Source organism: Hyla sarda, unplaced genomic scaffold (assembly GCF_029499605.1).
Source record: "Hyla sarda isolate aHylSar1 unplaced genomic scaffold, aHylSar1.hap1 scaffold_1212, whole genome shotgun sequence".
Classification (NCBI taxonomy): Eukaryota; Metazoa; Chordata; class Amphibia; order Anura; family Hylidae; genus Hyla; species Hyla sarda.
In genome coordinates this window covers 53,107-75,068 of record NW_026607834.1, presented here as the reverse complement: position 1 = coordinate 75,068, position 21,962 = coordinate 53,107, and the positions used below count along the sequence as shown (strand labels likewise).

The following is a 21,962-nucleotide window of genomic DNA, read 5'->3' as shown; positions in this document are numbered from 1 at the left end:
TAGGTTGTCAAATAACCCGGGTTTAACCCACACAGGTAAGTCCAATGGGGTGCAGGCATGTCCTCTATGCTTACAGCTTCCCGTGGGTGTTGGTTTGATACCGTTTGGGGACAGCCAAGGAGGCATCTGCAGGCAACAAAGGTAGGTGTGTGCTTGTGTGTGTGTTTCCTATGCAGATCCTAAGCCCAGTGTCACATGCAAGTAGGAGGAGTAAGAAGGGTTCCTGGCAAATCCGGGTTATGGATTGCATTTAAAAAGGCCCCGTGGGAGTGCAATGGGCCCCTGTCTTGCTGCTTAGCAATAATGGTATGGGTTTAGGTTCTGCTGTGTGTACTGGTGGTTGACTGCCCCCCAGCCCAGAGTGTGCATGGAAAATTGTCTGGCAGCCTCCCTGACAGCAAGCAGTGATAGTGCCCATGAAGGGGACCTTGTTGGGCCCGCCCCTTTCACGGTTATCGCTTCTCGGCCTTTTGGCTAAGATCAAGTGTAGTATCTGTTCTTATCAGTTTAATATCTGATACGTCCCCTATCTGGGGACCATATATTAAATGGATTTTTGAGAACGGGGGCCGATTTCGAAGCTTGCTTCCGTCGCCCTATGCATTGACCCGATATGGCAGTATCTTCGGGTACAGTGCACCACCCCCTTACAGGGTTAAAAAGAAAGATTCCTACTTTCATTGCTACCTGCTTGCTGGCTAGCCAGCTAGCCAGCCCTGTGGGCCTTGCTGCTGCTGCTGCTGCAGCCAAAAAACAAAAGGTGGTGCTGCTGCTGCTTCTGCTTCTGCTTGTGTCTGGCCGCTGTTGGAGCGTCCAGGCACAGGACTTCTGCTGCTGCTGACTAAATGGCCTCCTTAATTGGATCATTTGAGTAGCCAGCACACCTGTGCAGGTAGGGCATGACATGATAGGCAGCTGCCTTGATAGCGGGTGGGTGCTGAATGTTCCTAATTGACAAAATAAGATTAATGCTTATGAAGAAATATAAAATCTCATCCCTTCCCCAATATCGCGCCACACCCCTACCCCTTAATTCCCTGGTTGAACTTGATGGACATATGTCTTTTTTCGACCGTACTAACTATGTAACTATGTAACATAACATGGGGGGGGGGGGGTCTCCTGGCTGTTCACACAGGTGTGTCATTGCTGTACATTGACCATGCATTGCTTCTGTGGTATTGCAAAGGCAAAGACAAATGCTTCCAGCCATCCATTGCACTAATGGATTGGTCATCAGCTGGCTGTCTATGTCCCGCATCAATATAGACCAAAGTACAGAGGGTTAGGCTATGCTATTGTGCACCTACCTGATGCATCAGAAGGTGCGAGGCCCTTGCTAAATTCTGTGCACAGACTTTGAGATCTATGCTTTAGACTGTATCTAAACCTGCTCCAACATGGACTGACATTCTGGCCTACTTTCAGCCGATGCGACTTGTCTGTCGCTGAACAGTCGCTTTTTATGTATTCAGCACCTATGTATAATGTTGTAAAAATGCTCTAGAAGCTAAAGTCGCAGAAATGTCACACATATTTGGCCTGCAACTTTCTGTGCGACAAATTCAGACAGGAAAAATCAGTATAAATCCTTAGAAAATTATCCCCCAGTGTCTCCATCTGCTGGCGGTATTGAATAAGCATTGCTGCACTGATGGGGTATGCATTAGACGAAAAAAAAGAAGAAAAAGAAGAATAATACGCCCAGAAAAGAGGCGAAAAGGAGAAAAACGTAAAAAAACGTGAAAAAAAAGTAAGAGGAAGAGAAGGGAAAAAAAGGTGGAAATGGGTTTAAAAGTGATTTCGGCGGAGAAATATATATATATATATATATATATATATATATATATATATATATACGCGCACACACACACATATATATAAACGTATTCTCCGTTGAGATATTGCAGCCGCTGCTGTGTCCAGGCCCAGGAGCCTTAGCACTGTGCTGTGATGTCACTCAATACCACTGACATCACTAGGTGTAAACAACATCTCTCCTTTGCTGTGTATGTGACTATGGAGCTGTTTGGTGATGTCGTCTATTATGGCCTTCATAGAAGCAACAGGAGATTGTTGCATCCATCTAGAACCCTCAGAACTACAGTGCTATGATGTCACTCACTTCCACAGGCCTTGCAGAGTGTAAACAACAACAACCCAGCTTTGTTGTGTATGTAACCATAGGGATTTGTGATGTCACCTAGAACCTTCACAGCAGCGACAGCTTTATGAGGAGCATCAGCACTGCTCTGCCTGAGCAGAACCATCACCGCCATAGGTTGTCAAATAACCCGGGTTTAACCCACACAGGTAAGTCCAATGGGGTGCAGGCATGTCCTCTATGCTTACAGCTTCATGTGGGTGTTGGTTTGATACCGTTTGGGGACAGCCAAGGAGGCATCTGCAGGCAACAAAGGTAGGTGTGTGCTTGTGTGTGTGTTTCCTATGCAGATCCTAAGCCCAGTGTCACATGCAAGTAGGAGGAGTAAGAAGGGTTCCTGGCAAATCCGGGTTATGGATTGCATTTAAAAAGGCCCCGTGGGAGTGCAATGGGCCCCTGTCTTGCTGCTTAGCAATAATGGTATGGGTTTAGGTTCTGCTGTGTGTACTGGTGGTTGACTGCCCCCCAGCCCAGAGTGTGCATGGAAAATTGTCTGGCAGCCTCCCTGACAGCAAGCAGTGATAGTGCCCATGAAGGGGACCTTGTTGGGCCCGCCCCTTTCACGGTTATCGCTTCTCGGCCTTTTGGCTAAGATCAAGTGTAGTATCTGTTCTTATCAGTTTAATATCTGATACGTCCCCTATCTGGGGACCATATATTAAATGGATTTTTGAGAACGGGGGCCGATTTCGAAGCTTGCTTCCGTCGCCCTATGCATTGACCCGATATGGCAGTATCTTCGGGTACAGTGCACCACCCCCTTACAGGGTTAAAAAGAAAGATTCCTACTTTCATTGCTACCTGCTTGCTGGCTAGCCAGCTAGCCAGCCCTGTGGGCCTTGCTGCTGCTGCTGCTGCAGCCAAAAAACAAAAGGTGGTGCTGCTGCTGCTTCTGCTTCTGCTTGTGTCTGGCCGCTGTTGGAGCGTCCAGGCACAGGACTTCTGCTGCTGCTGACTAAATGGCCTCCTTAATTGGATCATTTGAGTAGCCAGCACACCTGTGCAGGTAGGGCATGACATGATAGGCAGCTGCCTTGATAGCGGGTGGGTGCTGAATGTTCCTAATTGACAAAATAAGATTAATGCTTATGAAGAAATATAAAATCTCATCCCTTCCCCAATATCGCGCCACACCCCTACCCCTTAATTCCCTGGTTGAACTTGATGGACATATGTCTTTTTTCGACCGTACTAACTATGTAACTATGTAACATAACATGGGGGGGGGAGGTCTCCTGGCTGTTCACACAGGTGTGTCATTGCTGTACATTGACCATGCATTGCTTCTGTGGTATTGCAAAGGCAAAGACAAATGCTTCCAGCCATCCATTGCACTAATGGATTGGTCATCAGCTGGCTGTCTATGTCCCGCATCAATATAGACCAAAGTACAGAGGGTTAGGCTATGCTATTGTGCACCTACCTGATGCATCAGAAGGTGCGAGGCCCTTGCTAAATTCTGTGCACAGACTTTGAGATCTATGCTTTAGACTGTATCTAAACCTGCTCCAACATGGACTGACATTCTGGCCTACTTTCAGCCGATGCGACTTGTCTGTCGCTGAACAGTCGCTTTTTATGTATTCAGCACCTATGTATAATGTTGTAAAAATGCTCTAGAAGCTAAAGTCGCAGAAATGTCACACATATTTGGCCTGCAACTTTCTGTGCGACAAATTCAGACAGGAAAAATCAGTATAAATCCTTAGAAAATTATCCCCCAGTGTCTCCATCTGCTGGCGGTATTGAATAAGCATTGCTGCACTGATGGGGTGTGCATTAGACGAAAAAAAAGAAGAAAAAGAAGAATAATACGCCCAGAAAAGAGGCGAAAAGGAGAAAAACGTAAAAAAACGTGAAAAAAAAGTAAGAGGAAGAGAAGGGAAAAAAAGGTGGAAATGGGTTTAAAAGTGATTTCGGCGGAGAAATATATATATATATATATATATATATATATATACGCGCACACACACACATATATATAAACGTATTCTCCGTTGAGATATTGCAGCCGCTGCTGTGTCCAGGCCCAGGAGCCTTAGCACTGTGCTGTGATGTCACTCAATACCACTGACATCACTAGGTGTAAACAACATCTCTCCTTTGCTGTGTATGTGACTATGGAGCTGTTTGGTGATGTCGTCTATTATGGCCTTCATAGAAGCAACAGGAGATTGTTGCATCCATCTAGAACCCTCAGAACTACAGTGCTATGATGTCACTCACTTCCACAGGCCTTGCAGAGTGTAAACAACAACAACCCAGCTTTGTTGTGTATGTAACCATAGGGATTTGTGATGTCACCTAGAACCTTCACAGCAGCGACAGCTTTATGAGGAGCATCAGCACTGCTCTGCCTGAGCAGAACCATCACCGCCATAGGTTGTCAAATAACCCGGGTTTAACCCACACAGGTAAGTCCAATGGGGTGCAGGCATGTCCTCTATGCTTACAGCTTCCCGTGGGTGTTGGTTTGATACCGTTTGGGGACAGCCAAGGAGGCATCTGCAGGCAACAAAGGTAGGTGTGTGCTTGTGTGTGTGTTTCCTATGCAGATCCTAAGCCCAGTGTCACATGCAAGTAGGAGGAGTAAGAAGGGTTCCTGGCAAATCCGGGTTATGGATTGCATTTAAAAAGGCCCCGTGGGAGTGCAATGGGCCCCTGTCTTGCTGCTTAGCAATAATGGTATGGGTTTAGGTTCTGCTGTGTGTACTGGTGGTTGACTGCCCCCCAGCCCAGAGTGTGCATGGAAAATTGTCTGGCAGCCTCCCTGACAGCAAGCAGTGATAGTGCCCATGAAGGGGACCTTGTTGGGCCCGCCCCTTTCACGGTTATCGCTTCTCGGCCTTTTGGCTAAGATCAAGTGCAGTTGCCTTGGTCTCGCCTGAGGGTGCGATCTCTGGGTTTACCCAGTTTGCTGGAAGGGATTCTCTTTCTGTGGTTTCGTGCCGACAGTTCTGCCTGGAGAGATGGCTGGTCTGAAGAATACCATTCGTTTGGAGGTGGATCCCGGAAGTGCTGTGAAGAACAATGTTGTTTACCTGGTTCGGGACATCATCATGCTGAAGCTTGGAGTGGACAAGTCAGAAATATTCAGCGTTAATGAGGCTCCTCGCAAGGGTTCTTATGAGGTCACCTTTGAGCAGGAAGGTAGGTGCCTTGATGTTTATGAACGTTTGAGAAATTTCAGCAAGGACCCCATGATGGAGGGAGTGAAGATTACTCCTTTGTTTGGGTTTCAAGAAAAAACTGTCCTTGTGCATGTTTATAACCCTTTCACGGATGTGGCTATAATTGAAAGTTTTCTGCGCCAATATTGTGACTCTGTGCGTGGAGGTGAAAAACAGACCAATGTACTGGGAATCTTTAATTGCAAATATAAATTTGTTGTGAAACTGAAAGTGGATCCCAGTTGTGTTGGTGGCTTTAAACATCCCCCAGCTAGTTTTTCAGTTGCTGGACATAGGGGATATTTATCCTATGCTGGACAGCCTTATTATTGCCGCAATTGTTTTTCTTTTGGCCACGTGAAAGAGAGCTGCCTTAAGGGACAGGTGTGCCGGAACTGTAATGGTACTGGTCACCATGCGGGGAGTTGCCCCAACACAAAAAAATGTGACCTGTGCCGTGAGGAAGGGCATGTTTATAAAGACTGTCCTGGTACAAAAAGACCAAGCTATGCAAGTGCTGCAAGAGGGGAGGAAATTGTGAGGAAGTTGGCCCCTCAAAAACTGAAAGTTATTCCTCAGAAACCTGTGGATGTACAAGTTGCTGTGGCTGATGCCTTTAGGAAGCTGGAGGAGGTGATTGAGGGAGTGCAGAGCCCTGTTCACACAGCTGAATCTGTTCATCCCTCTGATCCTGCTAACATAGAGGAGTTTCAGTCCTCTGGAGAGACTAGTTTGTGTAACAGGGAGGGTGGTGGGAAACATAATGTCCAGGATGAAAATAATGATGGCTTCAAGCTGGTGCATGGTGGGAAGTCCGCCAAAAAAAGACGTGGTGAGGAGAGTACGAATTTGGCGCCAGAAACCAGGAACACATTTGAAGTGCTGGAAACGGACATTATGGAGACTGCTGAAAGTGGTGAATAGATATGCCGGGACTTGATATGAAATGTTATCAGGTGGTGAAGCACCTGTTTTCTAATGACTTTGTTATACCTGCTTTGTGTTTTACTATGTGTTCTCAATAGGTTTGCCGGGACTTGATATGCAAATGATATCAGGTAGTGAATCACCTATTTTCTAATGGTTATGTTATACCTGCTTTGTGTTTGTATATAGTTATGTGCATTATTATTTGTTCTCAAAATGTGAGAGTATTTAAAAATAAGGCTAGGAGAGCTGCTATTTTAAGTTTTTTAGCACAAGAGAATGCTTCAATTTTCTGTTTGCAGGAATGTGGTATTGAGTTCGCAGTAAGTCAGGATGAATGGGTGTATGGTCGGTGTGTGTGGTCTGGGAGTTCAGTGAATAAGAATGATGGTGTGGGTGTTTTAATTAAATCACCTGAAATTTCTGTTGAAAGTTATTTAGTTATTGAGCCTGGTAGGTGTATTTCTGTTAATTTATGTTATAAAGGTATTATGTTTCGTGTTATAAATGTGTATGCTTCTGCATGCAAAAATGAAAGAAAAAATTTGTTTGAGAAATTAAAATTTTATGTTCAAGGTAAAATACCTATTATTTTAGTTGGAGATATGAATGTGGACTTATGTAAGAAAGCATTTGATATATCAGGAAGAAAATTATTTGAGTTAGTTTCAGATTTTAGGTTTAAAGATATTCAGGATTTATGCAAAGTTAGTCCTAATTTATGCACTTATCATGCAGATAGGGGGAATGTTCACTCTAAGTTAGATTATTGTTTTTTGTCTGAGAATGTTAATGCATTAAGTTACAGACAGAGGTCTGTTTGTTATTCGGACCATGAGTCTTTGCTGTGTGAGATTGATGTGGGTCAGAATGCTGTGTATGGGAGAGGTTTGTGGAAGATGAATATTAAACATTTAGATAGTGTGGATGTGAGAGACCAGTATGAATGCATGTATAAAAAATGGCGTGAAAGGAAAAGTGAGTTTGATAACATTATTTTGTGGTGGGAATGGGTTAAAAAGAAAACAAAATCCTTTTTTAGGTCTTTTGGTTATAAAATTGCTGCTATTAAGAGGGAACAATATGTTAAGTTAAATGCCCGTCTATCCTTTTTGTATAGATTGAGAGACTGTGGTGTGGATGTTCAGAATGAAATTGTGAGTGTTAAAAGGGACATTAATGAGTTTGTGTTGGAGAAAGGGAGGAGTATTATGTATAGAGCTAAATTAGATAAGAGGGAACATGATGAAAAATGTTCACGTTATTTTTTCAAAAAAGTTTTTTCAAAAAAGCCGGTTATTGATGTGATTGTGAAAGAGGATGGTAGTGTTGTGTCTGGTGATGGTGTGAGTGAGGAAGTTGCAGTTTTTTATGAAGAATTGTATGGAGAGAAGTGGAGGGATGAGAATTTGGAGAATGAGGTATTGAGTGTGTTGGAAAGGAAACTTGGAGAGGCTGAGCAGGCTTTTGTTATGCGTGGTATATCAAGTGAGGAAGTTTGGGATGTAGTGCAGAAAATGTCAGCAAATAAGACTCCAGGTGAGGATGGTTTGCCTGTGGAATTTTATCGGTTGTTATGGAATGTGGTGGGGAAGGATGTAGTTGAAGTGTGTCAGTTTATGTGGGAGAATATGGAGGTTGCGGAGAGTATGCGTGGGGGTGTGGTTGTGCTGATTCCGAAAAAAGGGGATTTAAAAAGTTTAAAGAATTGGCGTCCAATTACATTACTTAATTGTGATTATAAGATCTATGCGAAAATTATTGCCAATCGGATGAGAGATGTTGTTGAAAGCGTGGTGGGTGATGATCAGTTTTGTGCTGTGCCTGGACGTCGTATACAGGAGAGTTTGTGTTTGTTGAGAGATTGTTTGTGGGATTGTAAGAGTAGGAAGCAAGATGTGTGTTTGTTGTCATTAGATTTTGAAAAAGCGTATGATAGGCTGTCTCATAGTTTCTTGTTCAGGGTGTTGTTGCGTATGGGTTTTCCGAGTGACTTTGTGTGGAGAGTTAGGAGTTTGTATGATAAAATATATAGTAGGATGCTTGTTAATGGATGTGTGGGGAGAAGAGTGAATGTGTTCTCAGGGGTTAGGCAGGGGTGTCCTTTATCACCAGTGGCATTTATATGTGCTATTGAGCCTCTGGTATGTATGATTAGGAGGGATAAGATAGTGAGAGGTGTACGCATTCCTGGTAGTGATGGAAGGGAGTTTAAAGTTAATGCTTATATGGATGATGTATGTGTCCTGTGTGATTCTGAGTCCGCTGTGAGGAGGGTGAAACTTTTAGTGTCTATTTTTTGTGGTGCATCTGCTTTTAAGGTTAATTGGTTAAAGAGTGAATGTAAGTGTTTTGGTGAGAGTAGATTAAGTAGAGATGTTGGGGTGAATGTTGTGGAGGGGTCTATTAAAGTGTTGGGGATTAAGTTTAGTGACGATTTGGATGGGAAAGAGAGTTGGGAGGAGGCGAAAAAGAAGGTGGAGTTGCGTCTAAATTATTGGAGTTTGAGAAGTCTTTCCTTCATTGGGAAGATTGTAGTTATTAAAAGTGTTGTGTTACCAATTTTTCTGTATGTTGCTATGATTTTTCCTCCCCATTATATGGGTTTGAGGAGCTTGAACAGGGTTATGTTTGTCTTTTTTTGGGGTTCTAAAGTTGAGAGGTTGAGGAGAGAAATAGTGGTGAAAAATTGGAAGAAGGGTGGTATGAGTTTTCCAAATTTGGAGGTGTACTTTGGAGTGAATATTTTAGTTTTTATTTTAGCTATTATTGGGAGTGATAGAAAGGTGTCCTGTATGACAAGATTTCTGGCTGGTAGATTTTTTGTCAGGTTGAAGTGGTGTGAGAGGGATTTGAATAGGCCTATTGCTTTTGAGGTTCCTAAATGGTATGAGTGGGTTGTGAGGTTTTTGGAGAAATTTGAGTTGATAGAAGAAGAGGTGAGTGTTTTGAAGAATAAACGTTTGGTGATGAAAATGATTGAGAGTAAAGAGGTTGTATGTAATATTAATTCTGTGAGAGGAGCGGATGTGGAAAAAGTTTGGAAGAAAGTGAGGATGGATGGTATGTCTAATAAGCAAAAGGAGATTGTATGGCAAAGTTTGCATGGGGTGTTGCCAGTGAGAGAGTTTCAGAAAGCAAGGGGTTTGGTGAGATGTGATGTGTGTCCTAGGGAGAATTGTAATGGTTTTGAAAGTGTTATTCATCTTTTTTGGAATTGTAAGTATGCTCGTGAGGTTGTGAGAAAACTTGGGCCTTTGTGCAAGGAATTAACAGGTGTGGAATTTTTGTATTATGAAATGATGATGTTTGGATTATGTGTGAGTGGTGGTCAGAATGAAAGAGTGTTGTGGTTATTGTTGTCGTGTATTAAAGAAGTCTTATGGGATGTTCGGAATGTTTATTTGTTTTTGAGAAAGGAAATAAGTGTAAATAATAGTGTGAGGATGGTGTTAGGAAAGCTTTATTTGTGTTATTTGTGGGATGCTAGGAGGGGTGGGATTGATGCGGAGGGTATTTGGAAAACGAAAAAATGGATTCATTCTGTTGATTTATCTTGATGTTTTTCATGTACTGTTTTTGATTATAAATAAAGTTCCCGATGATGAGAGGGTTGTGTGTTACAGAAAGTTTGTAATGCCAGTTTTGAAAGTATTGTTTTGAGTACTTTCATCCCTTATCTGAGGGTTTAAAAAAAAAAAAAAAAAAAAAAAAATCTGTTCTTATCAGTTTAATATCTGATACGTCCCCTATCTGGGGACCATATATTAAATGGATTTTTGAGAACGGGGGCCGATTTCGAAGCTTGCTTCCGTCGCCCTATGCATTGACCCGATATGGCAGTATCTTCGGGTACAGTGCACCACCCCCTTACAGGGTTAAAAAGAAAGATTCCTACTTTCATTGCTACCTGCTTGCTGGCTAGCCAGCTAGCCAGCCCTGTGGGCCTTGCTGCTGCTGCTGCTGCAGCCAAAAAACAAAAGGTGGTGCTGCTGCTGCTTCTGCTTCTGCTTGTGTCTGGCCGCTGTTGGAGCGTCCAGGCACAGGACTTCTGCTGCTGCTGACTAAATGGCCTCCTTAATTGGATCATTTGAGTAGCCAGCACACCTGTGCAGGTAGGGCATGACATGATAGGCAGCTGCCTTGATAGCGGGTGGGTGCTGAATGTTCCTAATTGACAAAATAAGATTAATGCTTATGAAGAAATATAAAATCTCATCCCTTCCCCAATATCGCGCCACACCCCTACCCCTTAATTCCCTGGTTGAACTTGATGGACATATGTCTTTTTTCGACCGTACTAACTATGTAACTATGTAACATAACATGGGGGGGGGGGGGTCTCCTGGCTGTTCACACAGGTGTGTCATTGCTGTACATTGACCATGCATTGCTTCTGTGGTATTGCAAAGGCAAAGACAAATGCTTCCAGCCATCCATTGCACTAATGGATTGGTCATCAGCTGGCTGTCTATGTCCCGCATCAATATAGACCAAAGTACAGAGGGTTAGGCTATGCTATTGTGCACCTACCTGATGCATCAGAAGGTGCGAGGCCCTTGCTAAATTCTGTGCACAGACTTTGAGATCTATGCTTTAGACTGTATCTAAACCTGCTCCAACATGGACTGACATTCTGGCCTACTTTCAGCCGATGCGACTTGTCTGTCGCTGAACAGTCGCTTTTTATGTATTCAGCACCTATGTATAATGTTGTAAAAATGCTCTAGAAGCTAAAGTCGCAGAAATGTCACACATATTTGGCCTGCAACTTTCTGTGCGACAAATTCAGACAGGAAAAATCAGTATAAATCCTTAGAAAATTATCCCCCAGTGTCTCCATCTGCTGGCGGTATTGAATAAGCATTGCTGCACTGATGGGGTATGCATTAGACGAAAAAAAAGAAGAAAAAGAAGAATAATACGCCCAGAAAAGAGGCGAAAAGGAGAAAAACGTAAAAAAACGTGAAAAAAAAGTAAGAGGAAGAGAAGGGAAAAAAAGGTGGAAATGGGTTTAAAAGTGATTTCGGCGGAGAAATATATATATATATATATATATATATATATATATACGCGCACACACACACATATATATAAACGTATTCTCCGTTGAGATATTGCAGCCGCTGCTGTGTCCAGGCCCAGGAGCCTTAGCACTGTGCTGTGATGTCACTCAATACCACTGACATCACTAGGTGTAAACAACATCTCTCCTTTGCTGTGTATGTGACTATGGAGCTGTTTGGTGATGTCGTCTATTATGGCCTTCATAGAAGCAACAGGAGATTGTTGCATCCATCTAGAACCCTCAGAACTACAGTGCTATGATGTCACTCACTTCCACAGGCCTTGCAGAGTGTAAACAACAACAACCCAGCTTTGTTGTGTATGTAACCATAGGGATTTGTGATGTCACCTAGAACCTTCACAGCAGCGACAGCTTTATGAGGAGCATCAGCACTGCTCTGCCTGAGCAGAACCATCACCGCCATAGGTTGTCAAATAACCCGGGTTTAACCCACACAGGTAAGTCCAATGGGGTGCAGGCATGTCCTCTATGCTTACAGCTTCCCGTGGGTGTTGGTTTGATACCGTTTGGGGACAGCCAAGGAGGCATCTGCAGGCAACAAAGGTAGGTGTGTGCTTGTGTGTGTGTTTCCTATGCAGATCCTAAGCCCAGTGTCACATGCAAGTAGGAGGAGTAAGAAGGGTTCCTGGCAAATCCGGGTTATGGATTGCATTTAAAAAGGCCCCGTGGGAGTGCAATGGGCCCCTGTCTTGCTGCTTAGCAATAATGGTATGGGTTTAGGTTCTGCTGTGTGTACTGGTGGTTGACTGCCCCCCAGCCCAGAGTGTGCATGGAAAATTGTCTGGCAGCCTCCCTGACAGCAAGCAGTGATAGTGCCCATGAAGGGGACCTTGTTGGGCCCGCCCCTTTCACGGTTATCGCTTCTCGGCCTTTTGGCTAAGATCAAGTGTAGTATCTGTTCTTATCAGTTTAATATCTGATACGTCCCCTATCTGGGGACCATATATTAAATGGATTTTTGAGAACGGGGGCCGATTTCGAAGCTTGCTTCCGTCGCCCTATGCATTGACCCGATATGGCAGTATCTTCGGGTACAGTGCACCACCCCCTTACAGGGTTAAAAAGAAAGATTCCTACTTTCATTGCTACCTGCTTGCTGGCTAGCCAGCTAGCCAGCCCTGTGGGCCTTGCTGCTGCTGCTGCTGCAGCCAAAAAACAAAAGGTGGTGCTGCTGCTGCTTCTGCTTCTGCTTGTGTCTGGCCGCTGTTGGAGCGTCCAGGCACAGGACTTCTGCTGCTGCTGACTAAATGGCCTCCTTAATTGGATCATTTGAGTAGCCAGCACACCTGTGCAGGTAGGGCATGACATGATAGGCAGCTGCCTTGATAGCGGGTGGGTGCTGAATGTTCCTAATTGACAAAATAAGATTAATGCTTATGAAGAAATATAAAATCTCATCCCTTCCCCAATATCGCGCCACACCCCTACCCCTTAATTCCCTGGTTGAACTTGATGGACATATGTCTTTTTTCGACCGTACTAACTATGTAACTATGTAACATAACATGGGGGGGGGGGGGTCTCCTGGCTGTTCACACAGGTGTGTCATTGCTGTACATTGACCATGCATTGCTTCTGTGGTATTGCAAAGGCAAAGACAAATGCTTCCAGCCATCCATTGCACTAATGGATTGGTCATCAGCTGGCTGTCTATGTCCCGCATCAATATAGACCAAAGTACAGAGGGTTAGGCTATGCTATTGTGCACCTACCTGATGCATCAGAAGGTGCGAGGCCCTTGCTAAATTCTGTGCACAGACTTTGAGATCTATGCTTTAGACTGTATCTAAACCTGCTCCAACATGGACTGACATTCTGGCCTACTTTCAGCCGATGCGACTTGTCTGTCGCTGAACAGTCGCTTTTTATGTATTCAGCACCTATGTATAATGTTGTAAAAATGCTCTAGAAGCTAAAGTCGCAGAAATGTCACACATATTTGGCCTGCAACTTTCTGTGCGACAAATTCAGACAGGAAAAATCAGTATAAATCCTTAGAAAATTATCCCCCAGTGTCTCCATCTGCTGGCGGTATTGAATAAGCATTGCTGCACTGATGGGGTATGCATTAGACGAAAAAAAAGAAGAAAAAGAAGAATAATACGCCCAGAAAAGAGGCGAAAAGGAGAAAAACGTAAAAAAACGTGAAAAAAAAGTAAGAGGAAGAGAAGGGAAAAAAAGGTGGAAATGGGTTTAAAAGTGATTTCGGCGGAGAAATATATATATATATATATATATATATATATATATATATATATACGCGCACACACACACATATATATAAACGTATTCTCCGTTGAGATATTGCAGCCGCTGCTGTGTCCAGGCCCAGGAGCCTTAGCACTGTGCTGTGATGTCACTCAATACCACTGACATCACTAGGTGTAAACAACATCTCTCCTTTGCTGTGTATGTGACTATGGAGCTGTTTGGTGATGTCGTCTATTATGGCCTTCATAGAAGCAACAGGAGATTGTTGCATCCATCTAGAACCCTCAGAACTACAGTGCTATGATGTCACTCACTTCCACAGGCCTTGCAGAGTGTAAACAACAACAACCCAGCTTTGTTGTGTATGTAACCATAGGGATTTGTGATGTCACCTAGAACCTTCACAGCAGCGACAGCTTTATGAGGAGCATCAGCACTGCTCTGCCTGAGCAGAACCATCACCGCCATAGGTTGTCAAATAACCCGGGTTTAACCCACACAGGTAAGTCCAATGGGGTGCAGGCATGTCCTCTATGCTTACAGCTTCCCGTGGGTGTTGGTTTGATACCGTTTGGGGACAGCCAAGGAGGCATCTGCAGGCAACAAAGGTAGGTGTGTGCTTGTGTGTGTGTTTCCTATGCAGATCCTAAGCCCAGTGTCACATGCAAGTAGGAGGAGTAAGAAGGGTTCCTGGCAAATCCGGGTTATGGATTGCATTTAAAAAGGCCCCGTGGGAGTGCAATGGGCCCCTGTCTTGCTGCTTAGCAATAATGGTATGGGTTTAGGTTCTGCTGTGTGTACTGGTGGTTGACTGCCCCCCAGCCCAGAGTGTGCATGGAAAATTGTCTGGCAGCCTCCCTGACAGCAAGCAGTGATAGTGCCCATGAAGGGGACCTTGTTGGGCCCGCCCCTTTCACGGTTATCGCTTCTCGGCCTTTTGGCTAAGATCAAGTGTAGTATCTGTTCTTATCAGTTTAATATCTGATACGTCCCCTATCTGGGGACCATATATTAAATGGATTTTTGAGAACGGGGGCCGATTTCGAAGCTTGCTTCCGTCGCCCTATGCATTGACCCGATATGGCAGTATCTTCGGGTACAGTGCACCACCCCCTTACAGGGTTAAAAAGAAAGATTCCTACTTTCATTGCTACCTGCTTGCTGGCTAGCCAGCTAGCCAGCCCTGTGGGCCTTGCTGCTGCTGCTGCTGCAGCCAAAAAACAAAAGGTGGTGCTGCTGCTGCTTCTGCTTCTGCTTGTGTCTGGCCGCTGTTGGAGCGTCCAGGCACAGGACTTCTGCTGCTGCTGACTAAATGGCCTCCTTAATTGGATCATTTGAGTAGCCAGCACACCTGTGCAGGTAGGGCATGACATGATAGGCAGCTGCCTTGATAGCGGGTGGGTGCTGAATGTTCCTAATTGACAAAATAAGATTAATGCTTATGAAGAAATATAAAATCTCATCCCTTCCCCAATATCGCGCCACACCCCTACCCCTTAATTCCCTGGTTGAACTTGATGGACATATGTCTTTTTTCGACCGTACTAACTATGTAACTATGTAACATAACATGGGGGGGGGGGGTCTCCTGGCTGTTCACACAGGTGTGTCATTGCTGTACATTGACCATGCATTGCTTCTGTGGTATTGCAAAGGCAAAGACAAATGCTTCCAGCCATCCATTGCACTAATGGATTGGTCATCAGCTGGCTGTCTATGTCCCGCATCAATATAGACCAAAGTACAGAGGGTTAGGCTATGCTATTGTGCACCTACCTGATGCATCAGAAGGTGCGAGGCCCTTGCTAAATTCTGTGCACAGACTTTGAGATCTATGCTTTAGACTGTATCTAAACCTGCTCCAACATGGACTGACATTCTGGCCTACTTTCAGCCGATGCGACTTGTCTGTCGCTGAACAGTCGCTTTTTATGTATTCAGCACCTATGTATAATGTTGTAAAAATGCTCTAGAAGCTAAAGTCGCAGAAATGTCACACATATTTGGCCTGCAACTTTCTGTGCGACAAATTCAGACAGGAAAAATCAGTATAAATCCTTAGAAAATTATCCCCCAGTGTCTCCATCTGCTGGCGGTATTGAATAAGCATTGCTGCACTGATGGGGTATGCATTAGACGAAAAAAAAGAAGAAAAAGAAGAATAATACGCCCAGAAAAGAGGCGAAAAGGAGAAAAACGTAAAAAAACGTGAAAAAAAAGTAAGAGGAAGAGAAGGGAAAAAAAGGTGGAAATGGGTTTAAAAGTGATTTCGGCGGAGAAATATATATATATATATATATATATATATATATATACGCGCACACACACACATATATATAAACGTATTCTCCGTTGAGATATTGCAGCCGCTGCTGTGTCCAGGCCCAGGAGCCTTAGCACTGTGCTGTGATGTCACTCAATACCACTGACATCACTAGGTGTAAACAACATCTCTCCTTTGCTGTGTATGTGACTATGGAGCTGTTTGGTGATGTCGTCTATTATGGCCTTCATAGAAGCAACAGGAGATTGTTGCATCCATCTAGAACCCTCAGAACTACAGTGCTATGATGTCACTCACTTCCACAGGCCTTGCAGAGTGTAAACAACAACAACCCAGCTTTGTTGTGTATGTAACCATAGGGATTTGTGATGTCACCTAGAACCTTCACAGCAGCGACAGCTTTATGAGGAGCATCAGCACTGCTCTGCCTGAGCAGAACCATCACCGCCATAGGTTGTCAAATAACCCGGGTTTAACCCACACAGGTAAGTCCAATGGGGTGCAGGCATGTCCTCTATGCTTACAGCTTCCCGTGGGTGTTGGTTTGATACCGTTTGGGGACAGCCAAGGAGGCATCTGCAGGCAACAAAGGTAGGTGTGTGCTTGTGTGTGTGTTTCCTATGCAGATCCTAAGCCCAGTGTCACATGCAAGTAGGAGGAGTAAGAAGGGTTCCTGGCAAATCCGGGTTATGGATTGCATTTAAAAAGGCCCCGTGGGAGTGCAATGGGCCCCTGTCTTGCTGCTTAGCAATAATGGTATGGGTTTAGGTTCTGCTGTGTGTACTGGTGGTTGACTGCCCCCCAGCCCAGAGTGTGCATGGAAAATTGTCTGGCAGCCTCCCTGACAGCAAGCAGTGATAGTGCCCATGAAGGGGACCTTGTTGGGCCCGCCCCTTTCACGGTTATCGCTTCTCGGCCTTTTGGCTAAGATCAAGTGTAGTATCTGTTCTTATCAGTTTAATATCTGATACGTCCCCTATCTGGGGACCATATATTAAATGGATTTTTGAGAACGGGGGCCGATTTCGAAGCTTGCTTCCGTCGCCCTATGCATTGACCCGATATGGCAGTATCTTCGGGTACAGTGCACCACCCCCTTACAGGGTTAAAAAGAAAGATTCCTACTTTCATTGCTACCTGCTTGCTGGCTAGCCAGCTAGCCAGCCCTGTGGGCCTTGCTGCTGCTGCTGCTGCAGCCAAAAAACAAAAGGTGGTGCTGCTGCTGCTTCTGCTTCTGCTTGTGTCTGGCCGCTGTTGGAGCGTCCAGGCACAGGACTTCTGCTGCTGCTGACTAAATGGCCTCCTTAATTGGATCATTTGAGTAGCCAGCACACCTGTGCAGGTAGGGCATGACATGATAGGCAGCTGCCTTGATAGCGGGTGGGTGCTGAATGTTCCTAATTGACAAAATAAGATTAATGCTTATGAAGAAATATAAAATCTCATCCCTTCCCCAATATCGCGCCACACCCCTACCCCTTAATTCCCTGGTTGAACTTGATGGACATATGTCTTTTTTCGACCGTACTAACTATGTAACTATGTAACATAACATGGGGGGGGGGGGTCTCCTGGCTGTTCACACAGGTGTGTCATTGCTGTACATTGACCATGCATTGCTTCTGTGGTATTGCAAAGGCAAAGACAAATGCTTCCAGCCATCCATTGCACTAATGGATTGGTCATCAGCTGGCTGTCTATGTCCCGCATCAATATAGACCAAAGTACAGAGGGTTAGGCTATGCTATTGTGCACCTACCTGATGCATCAGAAGGTGCGAGGCCCTTGCTAAATTCTGTGCACAGACTTTGAGATCTATGCTTTAGACTGTATCTAAACCTGCTCCAACATGGACTGACATTCTGGCCTACTTTCAGCCGATGCGACTTGTCTGTCGCTGAACAGTCGCTTTTTATGTATTCAGCACCTATGTATAATGTTGTAAAAATGCTCTAGAAGCTAAAGTCGCAGAAATGTCACACATATTTGGCCTGCAACTTTCTGTGCGACAAATTCAGACAGGAAAAATCAGTATAAATCCTTAGAAAATTATCCCCCAGTGTCTCCATCTGCTGGCGGTATTGAATAAGCATTGCTGCACTGATGGGGTATGCATTAGACGAAAAAAAAGAAGAAAAAGAAGAATAATACGCCCAGAAAAGAGGCGAAAAGGAGAAAAACGTAAAAAAACGTGAAAAAAAAGTAAGAGGAAGAGAAGGGAAAAAAAGGTGGAAATGGGTTTAAAAGTGATTTCGGCGGAGAAATATATATATATATATATATATATATATATATATATATATATATATATATATATACGCGCACACACACACATATATATAAACGTATTCTCCGTTGAGATATTGCAGCCGCTGCTGTGTCCAGGCCCAGGAGCCTTAGCACTGTGCTGTGATGTCACTCAATACCACTGACATCACTAGGTGTAAACAACATCTCTCCTTTGCTGTGTATGTGACTATGGAGCTGTTTGGTGATGTCGTCTATTATGGCCTTCATAGAAGCAACAGGAGATTGTTGCATCCATCTAGAACCCTCAGAACTACAGTGCTATGATGTCACTCACTTCCACAGGCCTTGCAGAGTGTAAACAACAACAACCCAGCTTTGTTGTGTATGTAACCATAGGGATTTGTGATGTCACCTAGAACCTTCACAGCAGCGACAGCTTTATGAGGAGCATCAGCACTGCTCTGCCTGAGCAGAACCATCACCGCCATAGGTTGTCAAATAACCCGGGTTTAACCCACACAGGTAAGTCCAATGGGGTGCAGGCATGTCCTCTATGCTTACAGCTTCCCGTGGGTGTTGGTTTGATACCGTTTGGGGACAGCCAAGGAGGCATCTGCAGGCAACAAAGGTAGGTGTGTGCTTGTGTGTGTGTTTCCTATGCAGATCCTAAGCCCAGTGTCACATGCAAGTAGGAGGAGTAAGAAGGGTTCCTGGCAAATCCGGGTTATGGATTGCATTTAAAAAGGCCCCGTGGGAGTGCAATGGGCCCCTGTCTTGCTGCTTAGCAATAATGGTATGGGTTTAGGTTCTGCTGTGTGTACTGGTGGTTGACTGCCCCCCAGCCCAGAGTGTGCATGGAAAATTGTCTGGCAGCCTCCCTGACAGCAAGCAGTGATAGTGCCCATGAAGGGGACCTTGTTGGGCCCGCCCCTTTCACGGTTATCGCTTCTCGGCCTTTTGGCTAAGATCAAGTGTAGTATCTGTTCTTATCAGTTTTCATGCTGGTGGGGATGGGTGCTGCATGGAGGATGCAGGTGTACCAGGGCTTTCCGGGGCTGGTTCTGAGGAATCAGCTCGACGGCTGCCCCGATGTGACCTGTTCCCTCCGGGTCTCGCCATGAGGCTGAGAGGGTCTAGAGCCGAGGTACTTTTGTGCCTCGGGGAGTGGTGACCCCGAGGTGCCGAAACTCACTGGGAGAATAGGCTCACTGAGTTGAAGCACGGGCACCATAATCTCTTCACCTTGTGGCACTCACCTCTTGATTCCCGGCCTTCTGGCTAGGATCAGAGAAATTTTTATAGATCCGGCCGGATGTCCGGGCAGTATATCTGCACACATTCACTTATTTATTTATTTTTTGTCTCACTGTGTCACTTTTTGCGTGTTGTGTGTTCACAGGATTTGTCAGGATGCGGTAGCCCTTCTGGGTGTCCCTCCTGGCGGTCTAGGGGAGGTGTGTGTGGCCATTAGGTTCCGCACCTCCCTGCAAACACCCCGGGTACTCCTGCTTCGCAGGGTACCTACCGTAATCGGCTCTGCGGGCAGATACCTTGGCTAACGCCAAGGGGGATGCCGGGAGCATTTGTGGTCTCCTAGTAGCTTCGGCGAAAAGGGACATCGAACCTGGAACCTCGCAGGTACCTCTTGGTCCGGAGGCGAAGGGTAAGGTTTGTTGGGGGGCCTCTCTCCTATCGGAGAAGGGCTTGCGATAGACCGCATCCTTTGTGCACGTTTTTTTAGTGTAACACGTTTGCACTTTTTCTTGCACTTTGGGTGAATCGAAAGCACGTTCCTCGGCTTTAGATAAAAAAAAAAAAAAAAAAAAAAAAAAAAAATCTGTTCTTATCAGTTTAATATCTGATACGTCCCCTATCTGGGGACCATATATTAAATGGATTTTTGAGAACGGGGGCCGATTTCGAAGCTTGCTTCCGTCGCCCTATGCATTGACCCGATATGGCAGTATCTTCGGGTACAGTGCACCACCCCCTTACAGGGTTAAAAAGAAAGATTCCTACTTTCATTGCTACCTGCTTGCTGGCTAGCCAGCTAGCCAGCCCTGTGGGCCTTGCTGCTGCTGCTGCTGCTGCAGCCAAAAAACAAAAGGTGGTGCTGCTGCTGCTTCTGCTTCTGCTTGTGTCTGGCCGCTGTTGGAGCGTCCAGGCACAGGACTTCTGCTGCTGCTGACTAAATGGCCTCCTTAATTGGATCATTTGAGTAGCCAGCACACCTGTGCAGGTAGGGCATGACATGATAGGCAGCTGCCTTGATAGCGGGTGGGTGCTGAATGTTCCTAATTGACAAAATAAGATTAATGCTTATGAAGAAATATAAAATCTCATCCCTTCCCCAATATCGCGCCACACCCCTACCCCTTAATTCCCTGGTTGAACTTGATGGACATATGTCTTTTTTCGACCGTACTAACTATGTAACTATGTAACATAACATGGGGGGGGGGGGGGGGGTCTCCTGGCTGTTCACACAGGTGTGTCATTGCTGTACATTGACCATGCATTGCTTCTGTGGTATTGCAAAGGCAAAGACAAATGCTTCCAGCCATCCATTGCACTAATGGATTGGTCATCAGCTGGCTGTCTATGTCCCGCATCAATATAGACCAAAGTACAGAGGGTTAGGCTATGCTATTGTGCACCTACCTGATGCATCAGAAGGTGCGAGGCCCTTGCTAAATTCTGTGCACAGACTTTGAGATCTATGCTTTAGACTGTATCTAAACCTGCTCCAACATGGACTGACATTCTGGCCTACTTTCAGCCGATGCGACTTGTCTGTCGCTGAACAGTCGCTTTTTATGTATTCAGCACCTATGTATAATGTTGTAAAAATGCTCTAGAAGCTAAAGTCGCAGAAATGTCACACATATTTGGCCTGCAACTTTCTGTGCGACAAATTCAGACAGGAAAAATCAGTATAAATCCTTAGAAAATTATCCCCCAGTGTCTCCATCTGCTGGCGGTATTGAATAAGCATTGCTGCACTGATGGGGTATGCATTAGACGAAAAAAAAGAAGAAAAAGAAGAATAATACGCCCAGAAAAGAGGCGAAAAGGAGAAAAACGTAAAAAAACGTAAAAAAACGTGAAAAAAAAGTAAGAGGAAGAGAAGGGAAAAAAAGGTGGAAATGGGTTTAAAAGTGATTTCGGCGGAGAAATATATATATATATATATATATATATATATATATATATATATATATATACATACGCGCACACACACACATATATATAAACGTATTCTCCGTTGAGATATTGCAGCCGCTGCTGTGTCCAGGCCCAGGAGCCTTAGCACTGTGCTGTGATGTCACTCAATACCACTGACATCACTAGGTGTAAACAACATCTCTCCTTTGCTGTGTATGTGACTATGGAGCTGTTTGGTGATGTCGTCTATTATGGCCTTCATAGAAGCAACAGGAGATTGTTGCATCCATCTAGAACCCTCAGAACTACAGTGCTATGATGTCACTCACTTCCACAGGCCTTGCAGAGTGTAAACAACAACAACCCAGCTTTGTTGTGTATGTAACCATAGGGATTTGTGATGTCACCTAGAACCTTCACAGCAGCGACAGCTTTATGAGGAGCATCAGCACTGCTCTGCCTGAGCAGAACCATCACCGCCATAGGTTGTCAAATAACCCGGGTTTAACCCACACAGGTAAGTCCAATGGGGTGCAGGCATGTCCTCTATGCTTACAGCTTCCCGTGGGTGTTGGTTTGATACCGTTTGGGGACAGCCAAGGAGGCATCTGCAGGCAACAAAGGTAGGTGTGTGCTTGTGTGTGTGTTTCCTATGCAGATCCTAAGCCCAGTGTCACATGCAAGTAGGAGGAGTAAGAAGGG

At 44.8% G+C, this 21,962-nt stretch overlaps 7 non-coding genes and 1 pseudogene across 7 annotated transcripts; all 8 read left to right on the top strand.

The window, feature by feature from the left end:
• Positions 1-454: 454 nt before the first annotated feature.
• LOC130303297 (U2 spliceosomal RNA) lies at positions 455-645 on the top strand. Its single transcript, XR_008853394.1, has one exon. It is a non-coding gene; the product is annotated as a U2 spliceosomal RNA (small nuclear RNA).
• Positions 646-2,732: 2,087 nt separating this feature from the next.
• LOC130303296 (U2 spliceosomal RNA) lies at positions 2,733-2,923 on the top strand. The gene has a single exon (XR_008853393.1). It is a non-coding gene; the product is annotated as a U2 spliceosomal RNA (small nuclear RNA).
• Positions 2,924-9,932: 7,009 nt separating this feature from the next.
• LOC130303315 (U2 spliceosomal RNA) lies at positions 9,933-10,129 on the top strand. The gene has a single exon (XR_008853410.1). It is a non-coding gene; the product is annotated as a U2 spliceosomal RNA (small nuclear RNA).
• A 2,077-nt stretch (positions 10,130-12,206) lies between these two features.
• On the top strand, positions 12,207-12,397 carry LOC130303295 (U2 spliceosomal RNA). The gene has a single exon (XR_008853392.1). It is a non-coding gene; the product is annotated as a U2 spliceosomal RNA (small nuclear RNA).
• Positions 12,398-14,482: 2,085 nt separating this feature from the next.
• Positions 14,483-14,673, top strand: LOC130303294 (U2 spliceosomal RNA). The gene has a single exon (XR_008853391.1). It is a non-coding gene; the product is annotated as a U2 spliceosomal RNA (small nuclear RNA).
• Positions 14,674-16,749: 2,076 nt separating this feature from the next.
• Positions 16,750-16,940, top strand: LOC130303292 (U2 spliceosomal RNA). Its single transcript, XR_008853389.1, has one exon. It is a non-coding gene; the product is annotated as a U2 spliceosomal RNA (small nuclear RNA).
• Positions 16,941-19,036: 2,096 nt separating this feature from the next.
• Positions 19,037-19,196, top strand: LOC130303318 (U2 spliceosomal RNA; annotated as a pseudogene).
• Positions 19,197-19,888: 692 nt separating this feature from the next.
• On the top strand, positions 19,889-20,084 carry LOC130303316 (U2 spliceosomal RNA). The gene has a single exon (XR_008853411.1). It is a non-coding gene; the product is annotated as a U2 spliceosomal RNA (small nuclear RNA).
• The last annotated feature ends 1,878 nt before the right edge of the window (positions 20,085-21,962 follow it).